A 16,614-nucleotide genomic window follows, 5' to 3' on the forward strand; every position below is an offset into this window, starting at 1 on the left:
TACTGCACTTCCCCCCTCCCCTTCCCCTTGCACTTTTCCCTTCCCCCTACCCCTGCACTTGCACGGTCTGAATGACACCTGGCCTAGTAGGATCGTTGTCTGTCCTCCCCTTGGTTCCCCCTCCCTGCCTCATTGCGCCTTGAAACACTTGTGTATAGGCGCGTTACAAATGCCATATCATATCATATCATATCATACCCTCATATCATCACAGATCATTCCCACCCGCCTCGCAATCCCAATCAGCAGGACGTGTGAAAGCCCAAAGGGGGGTTCGGCCTGTGTGGAGGCATCCACAAGGTAAATCCCTGCTGCATCAGATAGATTAGGGACAGGAGGTTGGTCATTGCCCTTCATGGTGCACTGCACATTGCACATCCTCCTGTCCCTGTACAAGGGGTGCAGCCGGAATCCCCTCCTGGATGTCTCCAACCAACCCTGTCTAATGGCATTCATCTTCCTCCTCCTCCTCCACCATCTCCATCTACCAGGATGACTCCAGAAAGCCTTCCTCCCCAGATGGCCCCTCTGTCCCTGCACTTTGGCCCACAGCCACTGAGGAGTCCCGTTCCACACCACCCTTTTGGGACGTATCCAGCAGCTGTGCCTGAAGGACCATGCACACCCCCAGCTGACTCACCCTCAGATGAGGTGGACTCAAGTTGGCCTGTCTGGGGACTGCACGTACGCCTGGCAGTCTTGTCCCTGCCATGATGCTCCACAACAACACCTCTACCTTCTCCATTAGAGCTCAAGAAACTGTACAACATAGGAGACAAAACATTGACATCAGCCATGGTTGCCAATGGATGTCTGTCATACACAAAATAAACATGGCAAGTCAGACATCATGTCACATCCATGAACTGAGTCACACACAATGCACACACGGAGACATTTGGGCACCTGTGTCACATCCATCACATGTGCCTACATACATGCACTGGCAGTACCCAGCCAGCAAATATCTGTCATGTCCAGGCAGCTACACCACACCCTGCATGTGACCAACAACAAGCCATGGCTGTGCCATATACCAATGGACACGCAAATGTTACTATACAATGTCACACACACCAAATGTCTACCATTGGCATGTGACAGAAATGGTCTGCAACTCACAACACACACGACACAAACAGGATGTGGCACCTGCAAACATGCATGCCACACAGATGCCGTAGAGCATAATCCCACATGGGTACTCATCAGCGTCATCCAGACGTCTCTTGCAGGCCAAGTACTGGGAATGGAGGTCTGGGTAGAACCTCTCAAGTACCCACAGCTGTGTATGGTGGAAGCGGTGGCAGTCTGCATGGTGCACCTCCATGGTGGGTTCCGTCTCGAGGGCTGCCAACACCTTGATGTGGCTGTGGGTCTTGAGATCATCCCAACGTTTCTTCACCCGTCCCTGCTGCAGACTGCACCTCCTTCGCACAGATGGCAGTTGTGATCTCATCCCAGATCCTCAACCTTGTGATGAAGCCCAGCTGCGTCACTGGGTTGTAGAGGACATCATAGGTGTCCAGGACCCGATCCACCAGGATCCCAACTTCGATGTTGGTGAAGTTGGGTGCCCTCTGCTTCGATGTGGGGGTGCTGCCCTCACCAGATGACACAGATGGGCCAGGCATGGCAGGTATGGGCTTCCTGCGTCCTGGAGCGTGTTGTGGAGCAACAGTGGTGTTTGCAGAGGTGGAAGTCCCTGGAAGTACAGTGGAGGTAGTTGCAGGCCCAACACAGGATTCCAAGCAAAAAGGGGGCAGCTGACATAAGAAGAAAGTGCAGGTTGCAGGCAGGCACTCACTCCGGAGCATGCAGCAGCACTATAGGTGTGAATGGGGCAAAGCAGGGCCACAGGAGGCAAGACTAGCAGCAGTGTGAGCAGGAGGTATTGTGGTGTGCGTCATGCAACCACAGTTGCCGGCAGCAGAGTAAAGGCCCTTGTCTCATGATGAAATAAGCATAAATTACGTCCTGCGAGCGTAGACTCTGCTTGCCTACAAGGAACGCCTATGCGTTCACGTCATTGACAAATCCAAGTCGTGGGACAGGCATCACAAGTCGTGGGCGTGAAGGTTGAAGTTAAGAACCACATTCGTATGGTGTCATATTTGATACGGAATCATTCCCTTCAGGTATTGCGTACCCTTTTTCTTTTTGGGGGGCTTTGCCTCCGCGCATAAGCACATTTAATTTTAATTTTTGCAAGGCTAACGGTGAGTCATGTACAAATTTGTTTCATCTCTGGGAGGCCCTGTGTATCGCATACCACTATTTTAAAATTTCTTGTAGCTTTAATGGGTTTTGCGTATGCATTTTTTGTATTGGTGGGTGCGACTGCCTATCGCGTAATCATTTTCTCTTATTTCGGTAGCTATTCTGGTATTGTGTACGCATTTTATTTATTTTCTGGGTGCCTGTGCATTATGCATACTGTACTATCCACATCTGGTGTACATGTGAGCCTTGCTGGACCACAGGACTATGTCTCTAATAATGTAGACTGCCCCCTCACTCATATTTCCCAGGACAATAACTTGGTGTGCCTTCCATATTTCTGTTATACCAGTGACATGAGTGGAAAGGCCTCAAGAGGGAAAGGGGGTAGATGGAGCCAGAGTCAGGAACGTGATGTGGAAGCAGCTGCCCCAGCCCCAGGTGGTCAGGGACGTGCTGTGGAAGCAGCTCCCCCAGCCTGAAAGGGTAAGGGACTTGCTGTGGAAGCAGCTGCCCCAGCCCCAAGGGGTCATGCCATGCCCCAGGCCACTTGTGGTCTGCCATCTGGGCCCCAAAGTGGTCCCAGCCACGCAGGGGTGGCACCAACACCTTGTGCCACTCGTGGAAAGAAGGCAAAGCCTACATAGCAGGAACATGCTCAAGCCCATGACACGGCACAGGACAATTGCACGTTCAGGAAGAAGAACTTCCATGATGAAGAACTCCAGATCATCATGGACTACATGACCATTCACCACCCTGACATGTGCCTGCATCCGGGGAGCACCCATACAACTGCTCAGCGTATGGTACATTGGCAGCATGTCACGGATGTCACGGATGAGATCAACGCCTTAGGGTTTGAGAAGCATACTGCTGGATACGTAGTGAAGCACTGGAATGATCTCACCTGTCGCACCAAGCACAAGCCTGGTGTCACCCTGGCCTCTGCTATGACAACTGGAGGGTGATCACCAGAGGAGGTGGAGATGACACAGCATGAACAGGCTATGAGCCAATTAATTCTACTGGAACAGCTGCAAGGCATGGGAGGCCTGGGAAATTATGAGGACATGTCCGATGAATGACCAACATTATGCATCCTGAGTATGTGAAGTAATGCATCACCAAGATGTTTATTTGTGGTGCACATCTGGCTGCATTGGAATTACTGCCCTCGGTGAACCATGTCATGTGGTGGACTGACTCCTGTCCAGTGGACACAATATTGGATCCAAACCATGTGGTGTACATCAGTGGAACATGTCTGTGTGACACTACTCACCCCCCACAAGCATCCCCACCTCCAACATCTGCAACATGATACCACAACGTGCACAGTTCTTTGCTGTATCCTTGACGTGAGTGACCTCTGCTCTGATAGACATTTCGCATGTGTCCTAAATCCTAGTTACACATTATGCCATGCAGGGTATTGCATCTCTTTTCACTCATGTACGTATGTGGTACGATGCCACATAGACCATGAAATTTGACACACAACACACTTATGGCATGCCCTGAGTGAGTGTGCATATGTTCAGACTGTACACATCCCTCCTGTCCCAATGGCAATAACTCCAGAGGCAAATCGTTGTGACGCATACTCCATGTTACCCTCCCACACTCCATGGGCCCACGCCCCTCTCCCTCTTGTGTGTCACTGTATCTTGTTCCTATCTACAACTCCATTAACTTACTCTCTCCACTTCACAGACCTTGCCTAGGTGGTCCTCTTACAGAAATACATCACCTGGGAGTATTTCCCAAACTTATGGCATGTTCTCATTGTCTCCAGTCAATGTACCCAGACAACACTGGTGTGGCATATGATGGCTGCAGCCTTGTATGTGGATATGTGTGGCTGCCTGTTGCCATGTAATGTAATTGCACATATATCAACATTTCACTGTATTAGTCAACAGTGGGTGGTACCATGGCCCATCATTAGTTTCTTACAGATCCTGTTGGTTGGCAATGTGTCCACTGCGAGCATGGCCCTGAGCATGGGATTTGATGGCTAGTCTGCATATGCCATGTTCACATTGCTTGTGTGCCATAGTGTGTGCATGCTGTATTTCATATGGCTACATGCCCTGCATTGTGTTGCACGACATCACTGTGATATACATGCTTTTCTGCCCATGGGCAGATAAGAATGCACCAGATGTAAGGAGCAGGAGGAGGATGATGAAGAGTTTGTGGTGCACCAGACCACCAGTTGAAGACATTGCGTGGCAGGCTGTGAGACCCTGCTGGTTCTCCAGACCATCCTAAGCCGTGCTGCACACTCTTCTGACTCTTTGGACTCAGTTGGCTCTGATGCTGAACTAGATGTGCAGTCCTCAATGCCGGCGGTTGTGAGTGCACCAATGGGTGGAGCAGTTGCGGCCTGTGAGTCTCCAGGGGGTCAGGTACCTTCACAAGGCCAGTCAGTGGTGGCCTCCATCTGCAGTGGTTACAGCTGCAAGGCCACCCTCCATGTGTTGGCTTCTGGTCCTGGGACTAATGTCCAAGGGAGGGTTACAGACCTTCAGCCAAGGACAAGGTTTATCACAGCAAGTGCCATGCTCCCTTGCATCAGGCAAACGTTGGCCCCGCACATGTGGGGGATGTGTGCAGGCAGGGCAGAGTGTGAGCAGCAGATGTTGCATTCCACACACCACAGGGTGATGAGTTTCAGAGGTTGGTTGAGGGCATGGATAGGGTGGCCACTTCCATGACCCCCCCAGCAATACAGGTGGCGCAACAGCTGCAGGTCATGCGGTCCACATGCCGCTCCCACAGACTGCACATGGAGGCTAACATCTGGGGCCGACGGGCAGATCTGCAGTGTCTGCAGGCATCTCTGCTTGCAGAGGGTGGGGCACACAGGGATGCCCTGTGGCGTTAGATGTTGCCCCACAGGATGGTAGCCCATTAGGAACATGCAGCCACCAGACAACTGTTTCACTGTGAGGTGGTTGCATTGAGGCAGAAAATCTCTGAGGAACTACGTGCCACCCATGAGGTTGTGCATAGTGACCTTACAGCCCTCAGTCTGCTGGTGCATGCATCAGCCCCCCCAACCCCTGTCCATGAATGACATTATTATTATCTTTATTTTTTTTGTCCCTTTTGTAGACCCCACGCCCGGATGTTGCCATGTTATTTTTAAATTGGCCTTTCCAGGTTTCTTTCGATTGTCTTTTTTTTTTCCTGTTTGACTTTTTAACTTGTGTTGTGCATTTGCCCTCTCAAGGCTTTAGTGTATGAAGTGGTGGACATGCAGTCATGCAGAGTGAGGTCAACTTGCATGTTTGCATGGTGGTGCTCAGGATGGCATGTGCAGGTAACTATGGGTTCAGTGTATCCTGACACATGTGTGCTGTGTGAATGGTACTTAACTATGCCTGTTTTAATGTCTTGTCCCATGTTGTTCAGTAATCCGTAATGAGGCAGTGACTGCAGTCCCGGGGGAGACACCCTGCACCCTTTGACATCCATACTCCCCAGGCCCTCTGCCAGGCACTGGCCCTCCTCTCACACATTTGGAGGCACAGTTCCTATTGGAGGTGATGCAGGATTCACATCATGCCGGCTCAGTCAACAGGTGAGCATGAGCACTGTCTTGCATGTTGCACATGTGTCATTGTTCCCTGTGTTTGCTGCATGTGGCAGTTTCCTTATGTGCTTTGCATGCTACTATGCCAAGATGGTTTTTCAAGTCATATTCATTTCACTGTCTTCCTCCCTCGATCAACTCAACTGTGCCCGCACTGACTGTGGTGTAGTGCATGTCCTTGGCAATCTTCGCTCCAGACAGTGCACTCCTTGATGTATTTTTCACTTGGCCTTCCCTCTCACTCTCACTCTCTCTCTCTCTGTCTCGTGCTACTCTGCACCCGTGGGCAGATCACAATCTATGTCCTGTCACCCTCTTGCACCCTGTGGTCCTTCTTCAATGGGTGGCCTCTGCATATTTTCATCATACATTCATGTGTTGTCAAGGATGTGCAGTTTCGTTCTGTTGTTACTATGCATGTCTTTACATTTAGGGGATGTGTCTCCCGGTGGGTTGCATCGTATCTAAGTCAGGTGGCACTTGTGTGGTGTTTGGCTGGGAATTTTGCAGTTTGTGTGATAACTTTAGATTGATTTGTTTTGTGGGGTACGAGTACTGCTTCATGGGTGCATGTGTCACATGGTGTGGTTCTGGTCATATGTCTGGGCATGGTGTTGTTTCGATGGATTCATGGTGCCACAGATTCCAAATTGTGGGTGTTCCAGCTATGTCGGCCTTTCTTGGGGGGTTGTTAATGGGTGGTTTGTGGCCTGTGAAAGGTGTTGATGACTGTGCTGGTGTGTGTTTCATTGCACTTTGCATATGTGTACTGAGTGACAGTTTGCATTCCATGCAATGGTTGTGGGGTAATGGTTTGATGGCACATTTGGCCTCTCTTGCTCAAGGTTCCCCATTGGTGTTGTGCAGCTCCAGTTACAATCCACAAACATGCCACCATTGATGCATATTTTTGGGATGTTTTGTTGTGAACAGGCACACTACGTTGTACAGTGTTGGTGTTTTCACATGCATGTCCCATGCATATTGCACCATGGTGTTTTTACAGTTTCAAGTTGACAGCAGCTGGGTGCATGGTCCTGATGCATTCAATTGAATGCACAATTGAACCAATTGTACTCTGTCACAATTAAGTCTGCATTGACCTTGACATTTTCTCTTGCAGCCTTCTTTTTGTGTGCATGTATCCTTGTTTGCGGTTTCACATTACTTTGTCATGTGTGCTTATGTCTTCCATGGCAGTTGCCTCGGTGGCCAGCCTTCCAGTCTGACATTGGCCTCTGTGAAATCCTGCCTCCAGCATGATCCTGCCTGGAGTGCAAGAGTTGAGTATTTGTGTTCTGGCCTTCTTGTGCTTTGCATCATGGGCTCCCATGAATGTGTTCACTGCACCGTCCCACAACTACACTGGTGATGGCATGCCTTGTCATATCATTGCTTGTCTTCCAGGGGGGGTCCCTGCTTTTTTTGGGGTCTCAATTATCTGCATTTCTGATATATTCTAATTTTCATTCTGGATGTTGATTCATGTGTGTGTTGGGTATGCGCACTCGGCTTGAAAATGGGGATATGTGACATGCACATTCACTGCATGGCATTCAGGGGGTCAGTCAGTGTGGGGGTTATGGTTGTTTGTTAGTGTGTGTGTTTTGTGTGTTTGAATTGCATGCAGTGTGCAGGTGTTGTTGTATGTGTGCTGGGACACATGTTGATGGTTGTCTTGTGAGTTGTTTGCATGTGTTGCATGTCAATGAGGGGGGCATGTGTGTCTGTACATTTTGGGTGCATGGATGTGTTGGCTGCACTCAGCTTGAATTTTTTCATTGTCTGCAGATCCTTCCATCAGGGAATGTTGGCTATTTCATGGGATGAGGTTTGACTGTCGACTGCATGCCCAGGGGACAGGTAAGATCTGACTTTATCTTGAACCATATGGAGTGGCTACATTAGTTGCTGCATATGTGGATGTGGCTATTCTGGTGTGTCAGCCACTTTGTTACAATTGTAAATTACCTCTTGTTCAGTGGTTCATTTGTGATGGGGTGCATTGTGGTCATGTTGGCAGAATCTATGTCACATGTGGATCCTTATTGCACTGCTTTTCCACACACCACAATGGGGACATTGTAGGATATATTGACCCACTCAACAGCATTGCCTCACATCACTGAGCTGCCTGTACGCAAGAAACAGTGACCTGGCTGCGCTGGCTCCTGTGCGCACCAGGACCTCAAAACTGCTTTTGGCAGCAACAACAGAAAAATGGCTGCACCATTTTGCATCACACACTTCGGGCAAAATGGAACAAGGGACACACTGAAAAATATGCAAGTGTGTTCTGAAAAATATATGGAATCAAGTGAAATGGAAAGCCTGCCATTGCTGCAAAAGCCAAAATCCCCTTCAAAATGAAACTGTTTTCACCCTTTCAAAATGCTGCTATGATGCCAATTTCATCTGTCATTCTGAAACCTCTGTGAGTAAAAAGACCCAATTAAAACCACCTCTCAGAGAAATCAAAAGCAACTTCATTTTCACTCGCACGGGGAAACAAGCGTTTATTTCTTGACCAAATGTATCCAGGCGCAGCAGTTCAAAGAGACTTTTTAGTCTCTGAGCTAGGTCAAGGATAGTTGTATCCATACTTTAGATAAGAGTCCTGCTGCAAGGAAAATGACTACAGCTGCCAAGACAGTGGCAATCTGAGGAGCTGCAAACCAAATTAAAGAAAGAAATTATAGCAGTTTTTAACACATGTGGAAAAATGGGCTGTGCTGACTGAAGAGAAAAAAATCTGTTAGTCCAGATCCGTGTGGTGATCCAGAGCGCTGACTGTCCAAAATCCAAATTAAAAGTGGACTGTGAGTATCAATAGGAACCATAGAAACATTGCATAACTTGCCTTGCCTTGTCCTATCCCAGTCTCTAAACCATCCTATCCTTACCTTAATAACTTGTAACATTGTCAGAATACTTATTGCAACCCTGTCATTGATTTATCTTGCTAAACCTCATTTCTTTAGTCATTTTTATCTTGTCTTGTAAATCCTAAGCTATCAATCGTATTTCGATTGATCGGACTAGTTCCGCCGGGGCGGGCGCTGGGGAACTAGTGTTGAACTCATTAATCAAACCTGCGGCTTACTGTGTCCCTCTTTGGTATTCTAGCCTGAATGCTCTAGTGTAGAGTAAAACTGTTCTTGTCCAAACTGAGTTTCTTTTCTGTTTTCACTACCCAATTGTTCTAAAAACGCCTCTTATTCTACATTGCATACCTCCCTCAGTTTAATAGCTAGAGACTTCATTTCACTTCCTGATTGTACATAAGATATATAGCTACATCGCAAACAAAAAAACGCACTGTGAATGTTACCCGTTTTTTATCAAAAACCATCTGGTTAATTTCAGGCGGGAATTAACATTTTTGCAAATTTTTACACATGGTATTTTTACTATCAATGGTTTTAAACTTTCCATTCATTTTAGAATTGTATGCTTTTGCTCAATCTATTGCTTATGATCGCTTGGAACTTTCCAGTGCTGCTCCCATAGAGAATTGTACTTATGGTGTAGGCAGCAAGACTGCATGGCCCGGAAATACCACCTACTATGGCGGTGGTCCGCTGGAATAACCCAGTAGCCAGAAAATGCAGAGTAGTGAGCACCTTTTGCAAGGGGCTAAGTGCTTGAGAGCACATGGTGGGTGTTGTGAGGTCATCTTCCCACTCCCTGACCAGATATAGGATGATATTTTTTTATTTTTATTTTGTTATTTATAAAGTGCGCCAAACCCAGGTACTGGTTACAAGAAGACTTAGTTACAGCAGGTTACATTTGATAGCATTTGGACGCTGGTTACAAGAAGGCTTAGTTACAGCAGGTTACATTTGATAGCATTTGGACGCTGGTTACAAGAAGGCTTAGTTACAGCAGGTTACATTTGACAGTCATTAAAGTCATTTGTAGTGCAAGAGATACAGGTATGGTTCAAAGCAATTATCGGTGTGGGTAGTATCTGTAGTAGCACAGGTTATAGTCATTGTTAGTACAGTATGTTGCATTTGCCATGTGGGTAATAAATGCAGGGTGCATTGGGATCATTAGTGGTTTTGGATGTCTTGAGAAAAAAAAGACAGGTTTTGAATCCCTTGCAGAAGGACCAATAGGAGTCATCTGATCTTACGGGCAGTGCATTCCAGGATTTGTCTGCGATTACCAGGAAGCTGGTACCTCCTGACTTCTGGCACCTATATCTGGGGGAGATGAGTAAGTGTGAGTAGGCAACATGAGTGGGCCTGAATGATTGGGCCTTTGAGACATGTTTGTATAGGTAGGTGGGACAGTGTTGGCGTACATTCGTGGTTTAGTGCTAATGTTTTGAAAATTATATGTTCTTATATGGGGAGCCAGTGGATGTTGCATCTGGCTGCGGACATGTGGTCATTTTTGACGATATTTAGGGCTGCACATACTGCAGTGTTTTCAATGATTTGCAATGTTTTTATGTTGCGGGCATTGATGCCGACAAAGAGGGAGTTGCTGGAGTCAATCCTTGATAGTATGAGGGCTCTGGCGAAAGTCGTGCCACTGTTGGTAGATAGGAAGGGTCTGCAGGCATTGAAAAGTTTTGCAGTGTGTGCTGCTGCAGATGCTATAGAACTGACATGTCTGGTTAGTGATAGGGTGGAGTCTAGATATACTCCTAAGGTTTTTACCTCTTTGGAGACGGTGATGGAGTTCCTGTCAATGGAAAAGGATTTGTATTTAGTATTGAGTGAACTAAGCCGGCCAGGATGGTTAGGTATATATAGGTTATAGTCTGAGTTGTAGTTTCCAGATATGGATAGGAGGATTTGGGTGTTATCCGCATAGTTGGTGTGGTTGACACCCATGGGATCCAGGAGGTCAAAAGACGGGTTTAGTGAAAATATTGTACAAGGTCGGTGAGACACATGAGCCTTGCTGCCCTCCGCACTTGACTGGGCAAGGGGGGCAGCCGCTGAGGGGGAGAAAACTCTCATTATGCGGTTGGAAAGAAAGGACTTTCTCCAGGTAGTGGCTTTGGGCGAGAAGTGGGCAGCTGAGCAGAGGTGTTGGCAGAGGATATTGCGATTAACTAGGTCAAAGGCTGCTGAGAGGTCTAGGAGGAGGAGTATGGCTATGTGGCTTTGGTCTTTGATTTCGTCCATTTGTATTTTTAAGTCCAATAGTGAGGATTCAGTGCAATAGCTGGTGCGGAAGCCTGATTGTTGGATACCAAGGAGGTTGTGGGTTTCTAGGTGGTTCTGAATTTGAAGGTAGGCTGCTCTGTTGAGTATTTTGATCAGTAAGAGGACAGTTGTGATGGGGCAGTAGATGGTGGGGATGTTGGGGTTAACAGTGGGTATTTTGAGGAGGGGGAGTACCCAGGCTTCTTTTAGATTCTCAGGGACAGTTCCCGTTGAAAAAGAGTTGTTGATAAATGTTGAAATGAAGAGGGCAAGCTCGTCTGTGCAGTCCTTTATATGGGTGGCCGGGCAGGTGTCTCCTTGGCATTTGGATGGTTTCAGGCCTTTGATGATCTTGGCAGTTTCGGAAGCTGTGATCGGGGAGAATTTGAACCAAGGGGTATGAGGGGGAGTGAGGGAGCACTGGTCAGAGGGTTGGTCTTTGGGCTGGATGAGTGGGGGTAGTTGGTTTTTCTTTGCAGTGATTTTGGTTTGTAGGAGGGAGATTTTGTAGAGGAGTGCACTTTGGATATTCTTAAACCAGGTAGATCTTTGATAGCATTGGTAGGTGAGGGCGCTAGTGTCTCAGGTTTGCGTAGGATTGTGAAGAGTGTACTTGTACCTGAGCTGGCTTCTTCAAGTCTCTTGTTGTAAATGTCGCTTTTAGTTTGAAGGATAGCTTGTTTGTATTTTCTGGAGAGGTCTGTGAATTGCTGTTTGTTCTCGGTGGAAGGTGATTTTGTCCAGGCAGTCTTGTCTGCTCTTTTAGTGGCGCGTAAGGTTTTGAGAGTGGGGGTGAACCAGGCATTGAGGTGGGAAGTTGGTTTGGGCTTGCATAGGCGAAGTAGCGCTATCATGCTGATAGTCTTGAGGAGGGAGTGGTTGTAGCAATCGACCATGGTAGTGGGGTCAGTGTGTAATTGTGTGTGATCTGTTAGTGGAAGTAGTAGGGGGAGTAAATTGGCTGGTGACAAGTTCTGTAAGTTTCACGCGAGGGAACTTGTGGTTGGTTGGGGTGCGGTCACTGAAGACACTGTCTCAGAGATGTTAAAGGTAATGACATTGTGGTCCGACCAAGGCCAAGGGGCATTAGAGAGAATGCCTGTGTTGCAGTTGAGGTTTGCTATCCAGTCTAGTGTACTGTCTTTGTCATGCATAGGGCTTGAAACCAGGTGATTGCAGCCTAGAGATTCGATGTCGTTGGCCAGGGTATGCGCGTGGGCATCAGATGGGTCATTAAGACCTAGATGTACATCTCCTACGAGGAGAATTTTGGAGGAGGGCTTGATGTTGGTGCTGAGGAGGTGTGAAATGTCTTCCTCGAAGGAAGTGGGTGGGCCAGGATGATCTGTAAATTAGGTGGATATTAATGGTGGTTGTGGGTGACAGAGTGAGTTGAATTGATAGCAGTTCGCCGGAGCTGATGCTGATGCTTGGGTTTTCTCGGATGGGAATGGAATTTTTTGCAATGATGGCTACTCCACCTCCTTTGGCTGCTGGTCTATCTTCCCTGTAGATGGTGTAGACATCTGGGATGGCTAGGGAGAGGGATGGACCAGCAGCAGGGTGCAGCCATGTTTCTGTAATAGCTAGGAGGTATAGTTTGTTAAAGGTGATAAGGTCTGATATATGAAGTGTGAGAGCAAGGAGGGATCTGGCAATAATGAGCGCTCCTGACTGGTGTATAGAGGTGTTTACTTTTGTGTCGGGAGTGGAGGAATATGCTGTGTTAGAGCTTTTATTAGCAGGTTTGTTTTATCTGGGAAGGCTGTAGGAGGGGGAGTTGGTGGGGAGTGTTGGGTTGGTGTTTTGGGCTGGCGGTGGTAGTTCTTGCATTGAGGCAAGTGTTTTTCAAGGGTAGTGACAGGGTTTCTGTTTCTCAGGGCTAATGAGTAGGCGAGGTGCTAGCCTTTTGTTTTGACCGTTGAAGGTGCAAGGTTCACTGGTGTTTGTGAGTGGTTTCAGGTTTGAGACTTGGAGGAAGAGAGATGGTGGGATATCATGAACGTTGGGAAAGTTGCTTGACATTTTTAGAGTGAGTGTGTAAGTATTTTTGGGAGGTGGCATGGAGCGGGGTGTGGAGTGAGAGCTTGGGTGATGTTGGAGCACCCATTGCTGGGAGAAGGCAAGAAAGGGTACAGCCATTTCTCGTGAGGACGTTAGAGGTGTGAAAGGGTACTGGTGAGTCTGTTGTGTGGAGTTGCAGTGGAGAGAAAGGAGCATGTGGAGGTGTATGCTGAGAGGCTGGTTGTGAGTGATGCATGGTTACAGGAGACAAGGTGGCTTGTAGTGGGTAATGGAGTTTGTTCTCTCTGGGGTATGTCAGTATATATAAGGTTGGTTTCACAGGTGATCACAAGCATATTTCAACTAAGTACGAAATGTGAAACCAAATTGCTGCTAAAACTAAGTTATTCGAATATAAGCTTTAAAAACCTTGAATTCATAGTAAAATATCAGCACAGGGTGCTGCTAAAATGTTTGCTAAATACAGGTGCAGAACGCATCTATATTTAGAATACAATGTGAGCACAGGGAGCTGCTAAAATGAACGCTAAATACAGGCCCAGAACACATCTAAGTTCAGAATAAAATGTGAGTGGGGTCATCAGGCATCCCATAAAGGCTGGTCCATTAGTTGAAGATCCAGGCCATGGCCATCCTCCGCCTCCTGCGGTGTCCCAGGAGGATTGCTGCAACAAATGATGCATTCATCGTGTCTGTATCCATTCGTTTGGTGTGTCTTGCATGCTTTATGGGCATTTGTTAGGGCGTGCGTTGACGTTTATGCCCGCTATCGAGTAGCGTGGGTGTGCCGGGATTTGCACATACTTTTTTGCGACTTGACGTTCCCAGTACAATTCAATGAATATGTTCATTTTGCGCGCATGTGGGTGGTGCGATTGCTTGACTGTGGAACTCCCCTCTGACGCCGACATTTTCGCTTGTTCTTCTTCATTCTGCGTGTAAGGCCCCCTTTTTAGGTGGCTGTGCAGGCCTGGCCCACCCTCCTCTTTGAGTCTCGTGCAAGGCGTTCGTCGACTCGCAGTGACGTGGAGGACCGGCGTGGATTCCTCGCAAGTCCCAGGTAAGCCACAACTGTGCATTGCTTTCCATGAATCGACGAGCGGGGATTTGGACGCGATTTCGTGCGCAAGTATCTTTTTTTCTCCACAGAATATTCCATGAATCGGGCCCTTAGTGTTTACATGTGCTTTTTACTATACATCTCCCTGCTTGCCACATGTTGCCACGGACGACGCTTTATAAATACTGAATATAAAATATGAAAATATTTATGGCAATAGGTAATAATAACATCAGAATTATTCGTCTAGTTCTTCATGAGAGTTTCTTTCGCCTCTAAGTCCTATAATAATGGCTGTTAGTATTACCCATTTTCTAACAGTATTCAATTTTTCTTCTTCGCAGGCATGAAGGGCTGAGTTGCCACACTCAGAATCGGATTCCCACGTCAGAGTCCAGCAGCGTTCAGCCATGAGCACTCTGCCTGGTTACAGAGGGCTCCGAAACACGGAGCGGAAAAAAAAAAAACAGAATTGTATGTGTGCCTCATTCAAAAAGCGGCGGAATGAATACCATTCAGATAGAAAATACCATCAATTATAGAAAGGAAAAATACCACCGTGTGCAAAAATGCATTTGATTGTATTGCTGGTGGTGGTAAACACATTACTGCTAGTGGAATTTGCGTTACCGTCAACAATCCCCATCATAGGACAAAATGTGATTTGTAAAGGGTAGCAAATATCACCCAAAGTAAGAACACATTTAGGGTGTTATTTGAAAGGGAAACCCATGTCCACCAGCTGCAATGTGGAGCATGTGTCTGGCGGGCACAAAAGGCAATCGGGTAATAATGGAGTTCAGGCCGCAGCTTTACTTGGATATATGTTATGGCTGGCAGTCATTTTACCTCCAACACTACATTTTTGCCCAAATGTGATAACCATTTGGAGAAATAGAAACATATGTGGGCCTCATTCTGGAAGAAATAATGTGGTAATTTAGTGCGTCATCGCCATTACCAGTTTCGTGTGCTGGTAATGGTGGTGGCATTGTTATTCTGCATTACCAAGTAAAGGTATGAAAATGCAGCAGACAGTAATGTTACCCCTGGTGGTTAGCATTTTCATTAGTACTTTTATTAATGCCAGTGATAAAAATGTACCAATTGTGGTAAATCTTCAGTCGAATACCTCCAGTAAAAATAAATGTACATTTATGTGTAAAGTGTCGAGATCCTTTCAGAAAAAAAGATTTCATCACAGTTGCATGAAGGTTAAGTGACAACCGACTAAAACGCACTTTGGTTGGCAGCAGCTGCTTTCAGGGAAGACCATTCTTAAGTCCAACTCTGAGATGGTCTCATTTTCCTTGGTACGGTATTTGCATGGACACTTGCAATCTTGGGCAGAATGCAATGTGCCCTTTGCCACAACATAATACCTGGAATCTCAGTGAGAAACCTGTTACACATGTATTATTTAGCCTATCCTGCATAGGCCGACAGGAAAACGAACTGCACAACTCTATGTTGTGGTTCTGGATGCAACTTGCTCTGCCCATGTGCCAACGGTTAGTCGCATTACACCACTAAAAGACATAACCATGCCCACCAGGATGGAAGCTTCAGGTTGCCCACCAAACCCTCCACTAACTTCCCTGCACTAATATTCTCAATCTATGTGCTCAAAAGCAGTAGCCACTCTCACGTGACAGTTGAATAAGCCTACAATCAGAGATCAAACAGCAGAGCGCCACATCGCTCCAATAAACTAACATGTCACAGTCCCAGCCAATGCATCTAACCGCCGCAGGCATGTAAGTGCCTGCATGGCTTTGACACAGGATACCTAGAAACTGACCCGAGCGCTGTGTTTAGGAGACATCTGCTCTGTACTCTTGAGCACAACAGTACAGCTATCTTGCATTTGCCTTCTCTCCCCGCACACCTTTCAGGTCTGGCAGAGAACCTTGAGACCATGCAGATGGCGCTGAGGCAAGGCATAAATCCCAGTAACATAGCATCACATTCCCAAATCTGGGATTAATGCCCTCCCTTGTGGGCATTGATGCTATTCAACAGAATGCCACTGGCTCATAGCGAGGTTCAGAACTCTGTTTGTTGGTTAATAAACAATTGCACCTGTACTGTCACAAGAGCATTGATAATGTAACGAATTTGGCAAGTGGCTTTGAAAAAATAGCAAGAATGCAGGCTGGGTTTGAACCTCTCTGTCTGTGCTTTACTTTTCTTTTAGCAACAATGTTGCAGCATGGGTTTTGGTAATGTTCAGGCAGGGACAAGGCAGCTGCTGGACAAAACACGAAATAATACAAGCAATCTGAAGTAATACAGTCTAGGCCACACATTTAATGCTCTTTCTTTTATTTGTTTGCTGTTTATTGGCACTCTTTATAAATGTTCTATACTGTACTATACTGTGCTGTGCATGGATTTGAAAAAAGAGCTTTTACATGCATTGTCACCAGAGCATTGATAGTGTAACAGTTTGAATCCTCAACTTAAAAAAGGAGCATCAGTGGGAGCTGGGATTGAACCTCTCTACCAGTGGTCCACTTTTTTCTTTCCTTTTCTTT

General features: G+C 46.9%; 1 long non-coding RNA gene across 1 annotated transcript in view; it reads left to right on the plus strand.

The window, feature by feature from the left end:
* LOC138521009 (uncharacterized) overlaps positions 1-15,190 on the plus strand; it is a 129,363-nt gene extending 114,173 nt beyond the window's left edge. Inside the window, exon 3 of the long non-coding RNA XR_011282913.1 lies at positions 14,422-15,190. This is a non-coding gene — a long non-coding RNA (uncharacterized lncRNA). The remainder of the gene's footprint in view (positions 1-14,421) is intronic.
* Positions 15,191-16,614: the final 1,424 nt, after the last annotated feature.

Source organism: Ambystoma mexicanum, chromosome 1q (genome assembly GCF_040938575.1).
Source record: "Ambystoma mexicanum isolate Mex_15411 chromosome 1q, UKY_AmexF1_1, whole genome shotgun sequence".
In the NCBI taxonomy this organism is placed as follows: Eukaryota; Metazoa; Chordata; class Amphibia; order Caudata; family Ambystomatidae; genus Ambystoma; species Ambystoma mexicanum.